The sequence below is a fragment of the Otolemur garnettii genome, unplaced genomic scaffold (assembly GCF_000181295.1).
Source record: "Otolemur garnettii isolate 467f Iridium unplaced genomic scaffold, OtoGar3 scaffold00008, whole genome shotgun sequence".
In the NCBI taxonomy this organism is placed as follows: domain Eukaryota; kingdom Metazoa; phylum Chordata; class Mammalia; order Primates; family Galagidae; genus Otolemur; species Otolemur garnettii.
In genome coordinates, this window is record NW_003852403.1 from 15,288,845 (window position 1) to 15,294,776 (window position 5,932).

General features: G+C 44.1%; 1 protein-coding gene across 1 annotated transcript in view; it reads left to right on the plus strand.

The window, feature by feature from the left end:
* The first annotated feature begins 392 nt into the window (after positions 1-392).
* Positions 393-5,932, plus strand: part of SAR1A (secretion associated Ras related GTPase 1A) — a 22,614-nt gene continuing 17,074 nt past the window's right edge. Inside the window, exon 1 of the mRNA XM_003783596.2 lies at positions 393-500. The gene's annotated coding sequence lies outside the window, so the exon portion shown is untranslated. The remainder of the gene's footprint in view (positions 501-5,932) is intronic.

Consider the following 5,932-nt stretch of genomic DNA (forward strand, 5'->3'; position numbering starts at 1 on the left):
ACACCCTGCAGGAAAAATGTGAAACCGATCTTAGGGTCGAGGACCCCAAGGTCAGCTCTTTTTTCCCAGGACCTACCTACGGCGGCCGCCAATCCGGACTTGCCTGATGCACCTAGGGAACTTAGGAGACCTGACACCGCCACCCTAGCACCCAAGGACGCCTAGGCACTCCAGGACCGCGCCCCGCCCGCTGGGCCACAACACTGCCACGTCTCGCGGGGCCTGCCTACGGGGGTGGGCGGGGCCACGTCGGGGTCCGCCCCCGGGCACGCTTAGTCACGCCTTACACCTCCCTAACAGCAGCTCCAATCGCTGGTAGGGCGGCACTAGGGCAGAGCGACGTGATGCTAACGAAGGGCGGGGACGAGCACGCGCCCGGAAGTCGCGGGGGGGGCGTGACGTATATCCGGCGAGTAGCTGGCGGTCCCGGGTGCTGCTGTCTGTGTGCAGTGAGGGAGGGTCTTAGCCGCCCGCCACCGCCGGAGGAACCCTCTCGGGCCGTGAGTTAGGGGGCAGCGTCACGGGAGAGAGCTGGGGCCCTAGGGGCTGGAGCGGACGATGGGGAAGTACGGGCGGAGGCCGCCCTGGCAGGGCTGGGGGGGGAAGTGACACGCAGGCGGTTCTCTGGGGCCGCGGGGCTGGTTCTGGGCGGGGACGGGCCGACTCGGTCGGTTCTGCTCCATCCCCTGCTTGCCTCCGGGTTATGCGGTCCACCTGCCTTCCGCCTGGGGGTCTTGCAGCTGCTGGGCTAGATAACAGTTTTCTTGTCAGTACTTTGCGCTCTGGTTTACGAAATGACTTCATGTTGTCTGTCTCGGGTGAGCCTCAGAGCCTTCGGTGAGGCTGGTGGGAGCCCTTGATTATCCTTATTTTACAGGCCCAGAGACTGAGGCTCGCCGAGGCTCCCCAGATAGCAAATGTGAGCATTCGAACCAGGTGTACAGACTCCTAGTCCAGGGCTCCCCCCGACGTCAGCTCTCTGATAGTGTATCATCTCTCATCCTGGATCAGACCCCGTATTTTCTCCTTCCGCCTCTCTTCCGTATCTCATCCGTGCATGGAAAAATTCCCTTTGAATTACCTGTAGATTAGTGTTTTCTTCACGTCTCTAGCTGAGGAGTCAGGTGCACTTTTTGAGATCGGCAGCAGATTGGCTCTGTTAGTATTCTTAATTGCTTTTTCCCCCCTCTTTTATCCTGAATACATATGTTTAGGTTGTGAAAGGGGTTCAGACAGATTTGTCATGGGGCTGACCTTTGACATTTACCCTGCAGCTAAGCAGATTTTTTATTTTAAGCTAAAAAATACGAGCTCCCAATTACCCAAATCTGTTGGGATGGTGCCTTAAAGTTGCTACGAGTATGTATGAGAAGTAATGTATAGGCTCTGCGCCCATAGCTCAGCGAGTAGTTTGCGGGGGTTCAACGGGCCTGCTAAACAACAATGACAGCTGCAACAAAACCAAAAATAGCCTGGTGTTAGTGCGGCGCCTGTAGTCCCACCTACTTGGGAGGCTGAGGCAAGAGAATCGCTTAAGCACAAGAGTTTGAGGTTGCCGTGAGGTGTGACGCCACAGCACTCTACCGAGGGCGACATAGTGAGAGTGTCTCAAAAAAAAAAAAAATGTAATGTATAAATTAGTCCTGACATTTAAAAATTTTCATTTTGGGTACATTAGTGGTGTTTTTATTTATAGTTTACAACACTTAAATTTTAGCGTTTTCTAGCTTGCCTTAAGGTGGTGGAGTAGATCAAGAATAGAAAATAAATATAATTCTAGTTATTAAAATACCGTCCAAAAAATGTGATGAGTTACAAGGAAGAAAACTTCCATAGATTATCATCTGTGTAGTTGGTGAGTTAAAGAACATTTTTAAAAGCCATTTGGTGATTTGGAGTTGAGTTTTATATGCTATTAACAGAAGAGCTTAGACTTCGGTTGTAAAAGATGAGGGTTTTAAGTCCTGCCAGCACTGTTACTATTAGCAATCTTGGTCAAATCGGTTAACCTAGGAGTGTTAGCATCTTCATTTCATTAAATGAGGCCAAATGATCCCTGCCTGGTCTAGGATTAGTGTGAGGATGAAATGAAATGTACATTCTGTACAAATTGTAAAACTACTGATTAGTTGGTACTAAGAGCTCAAGGACAGGAGGAGCTGTCAAGGCCATTTCCTTAACTTTGGGTAGCAGCACAATCCAACTGCTTGGGTTTAGTAAGCGTTTTGTTATTCTTTAACTCACCTGAAAAACTTCTTTAGTCACTTTTCATAGATCATTTTGGAGGGAAGAATTATAGGGCTTTTAAACCAGGGATATTGGCTGGGTGTGGTGGCTCACACCTGTAATCCTAGTGTTCTGGGGGTGCAAAGTGATAGGATCATTTGAGCTCAGGAGTTCAGAGAACAAGCTGAGCAAAAGCTAGATCCTGTCTCTAAAAATAGAAAAATTAGCTAGGTGTGGTGGCAGGCGCCTGTGATTCCAGCTACTTAGGAACCTGAGGCAGGAGGATCACTTGAACCCAGGAGTTTGAGGTTGCTGTGAGCTACGCAGATGCCAGGGCACTCTAGCCTGGGGCAACAGAGTCTGACTCTGTCTTGAAAAATAAATAAGATAGATAAGTAAACAGATAAAGCAGGAATGTCAAGGGAAAATAAATTGGAAAATTAAAGTAGGTCTGTTGCCATGAAAATTTGTTAAAGTGTGGAGTTTTCTCCTTGTTACCTTTGTATAATTCACATAATTGGGAATTCTTCCTAAGTATGTAAAATTTTAAAAAGAGTCTGTAAAGGATCTGGAAACCATTGTGGTACCAATGTATATAGACATGTTGGGTTTAAAGGTATAATCCAAGTGGGAGTGGCCCCCCAAAAGGGTACGCTCTAAAGGTGAGCAGAACTTCTCCAAGTGGTAGGTTGAGAAAAGGAGGAAAGGAGATCTTGTGTAGGGGAAGTGTAGGGGGGAAGGTACTTTTTAATTTTTTTTTTTAACCTTAGCCTATAGCAAATGGGAACTGAGGCACGGGAACTTTTAAGTATATTTAAGTTACTGGCCAATTTAAAGTACAAGTTAAGTTTCCAGACAAAACTGTTGTTTAATATGCTAAGTGTGGCCTGTCTTTCTGCCAAAATATATTTGAAAGTTACTGAAAAGGGCAAAAACCAAAAAAACCACACCTCATTTAGTATCTTTTCATAAAAGCTTCGTCTGTATCTCCATCCGAACTCTCAGGCCTTATTCGGCTCTCTATGGTAGGAGCCATGGAAAGTAAGCATTAATCAGGCCCTAAAATTTATAGGTTAGGTCATAGGCCCAACAAAAACTCAATAATGAGGTGAAAATCAAAAAACATACTATCTATATTTTTCAGTTTATCCTCTAGCATTCTTTGAATGAAGGTAGGTACATTTTTGTAGGTAACATTTTTATAGGTTCCTGTTCATAAAGTTTTGTTTGATTGCACTTGGTCAAATCTGGTATAGCTATAAAGCTTTGTGTTCAGATGCTCTTACTGATGGAGAGAAGTAAAAGTGGACATCTTTTTCTGTACCTAATCTGAGATAGCAGGCAAAAATTCAGCATGACCAGGAAATGCTGACTGAGAACCCTAAGACCCTCTAGCAATGTCTCTAGATCAGTGTTACTCAACCTTTTTTTTTATGTCACGGCACACTTGAACCTATAGTTAAACTTCTGCGGCACACTTAAATTATGTTGATCAAAAAAGAGTGAAAAAAATATGCTTATGTGCTTTCAAGTTCTTTTAAAACTAATTAATGATCTTTAAATAACTAATTTAATGATCTTTAAAAATTTTCAAAGCATACCTGAGATTCCCTCACAGCACACCAGTTTGCTGTGGCACACCAGTTGAAGATTGCTGCTGTAGATCCTTCTCTCTTAACTTTGCTCAGAGGTCCTTTTGCTTATTACAATGTATATAGGCCTTTTAGTAGCTTCAGATCATGCTTAGTTTTGTCTAGGCCTATGGGAAAGGACAGAAGAAATGGTGTTTAATATTAGGACCAATTAAAATATGTATGCTGGGTGCGGTGGCTCATGCCTGTAATCCCAGCAATGTGGGAGGCTGAGGAGGGAGACTTGCTTGAGCTCAGGAGTTCGAGACTTGCCTGAGCGAGAGTGAGACCCTGACTCATAAAAAGTAATGAAAAACCCAGCCGGGTGCTGCAGTGAGTGTCTGTAATCCCAGTGGGTTCCAGAGGCTGAGGCAGTGGTATGCCCGAAGCCTGAGTCTGAGGTTGTAGTGAGCTGTGATGCTGTTGTACTCTGCTCAGGGCACAGCATGGGACTCTTTCTCAGCAACAATAAGAAAAAAATGTGCTTGCTTAGGAACCTGCTGCTATATTCTGAACAAGTTTTTTTTGAGACAGACCCACATTTTGTTGCCCTTAGTAGGGTGCCATGGTGTCATAGCTCATAGCAACCTCAAACTTAGGCTCAAGCAATTCTCTCTCTCTTTTTTTGTTTCTTGTGAGACAGAACCTCAAGCTGTCGCCCTGGGTAGAGTGCCATGGCATCACAGCTCACAGCAACCTCCAACTCCTGGGCTCAAGTGAGTCTCTTGCCTCAGCCTCCCAAGTATCTGGGACCACAGGCACCCACCACAACGCCTGGCTATAAAAAATAGTTACAGCCATCATTGTTGTTTGGCAGGCCTGGGCTAGATTTGAACCCGCCAGCTCAGATGTATGTGGCTGGCGCCTTAGCTGCTTGAGCCATATGCGCTGAGCTAGTATTTTGTTTTTAAAGAAATTCGTATTTGTGGAATGGGTTTGGGCTTGATTTTTTTCACCTTATGAAAGGATTCTCCTCTTATCCCTTCATGTTTCTCTAAAAGTGATATCATCTCTTTGTAAGTTAAGATACATCTCCAAGAAAGATGAAACAAATATTGTGTAAAAGAGAGCATTGGTAAATAGAACAGGGCAAATTGTGCCAGCCAGTAGGATTGCGGGGGACTTTGGGTTTTAGAGATGTTTACAAGGATAGGTAAATATGCTTTTCATCCAAGTCAGTATGCTGTTTAGTTTTATTTTCTATATAGTGCATTTGTATGGGATTTTGATCCAGACTTTTGATGAGTTTGGTCCACATTATTGATAACTTGATTTCATGGCTCGGTGCCTATAGCTCAGTGGTTATGGTGCCAGCCACATACACTGGGGCTGGCAAGTTCGAGCCAGGCCCAGGCCTGCTAAATAACTATGACAACTACAATAAAAAAATAAAAATAGCCAGGCGTTATGGCGTGCGCCTGTAGTCCCAGCTACTAGGGAGGCTGAGGCAAGAGAATCGCTTAAACCCAAGAGTTGAGGTTTCTGTGAGCTGTGATGCCACAGCACTCTACCAAGGGCAATATAGAGAGACTCTGTCTCAAAAAAAAAAAAGACTAGAGCTGTTGCTAACTGGTAGACAGCAGTGGTGTATCTAGGGAATGTGAATGAGTGGCTGCCTAAACAAGTGAGTCACAGAGACAGAAGAAAGTATAGGTACCTGAGAGACAGGGAGTTTGGTTCCAGACCAGCAGTCACAAAGTGATGTTTGCTTTAATATCACAATAAAGCGAGTTACATAATATTTTGGTTTACCAGTGAATATAAAAGTTACGCTTACACTTTTATGATTATTGAAGTGCGCATTAGCCTTATGTCTAAAAAACAATGTATATATCTTAATTAAGAAATACTTTTTTTGCTAAAAATTGCTAATGATTGTCTCAGCCTTCAGTGAATCTGGTGGAAGGTCTTGGCTCCACGTTGATGGAAGTTTATGTAATATTCTAAATCCTTTGTCATCATTTCAACAATATTTATAGCATCTTCATCAGGAGTAGATTTCCATCTCAAGAAACCACTTTCTCTTTTTTTTTTAAGAAACCACTTTCTTTGCTCATTCTTTTTTTTTTTTTTTT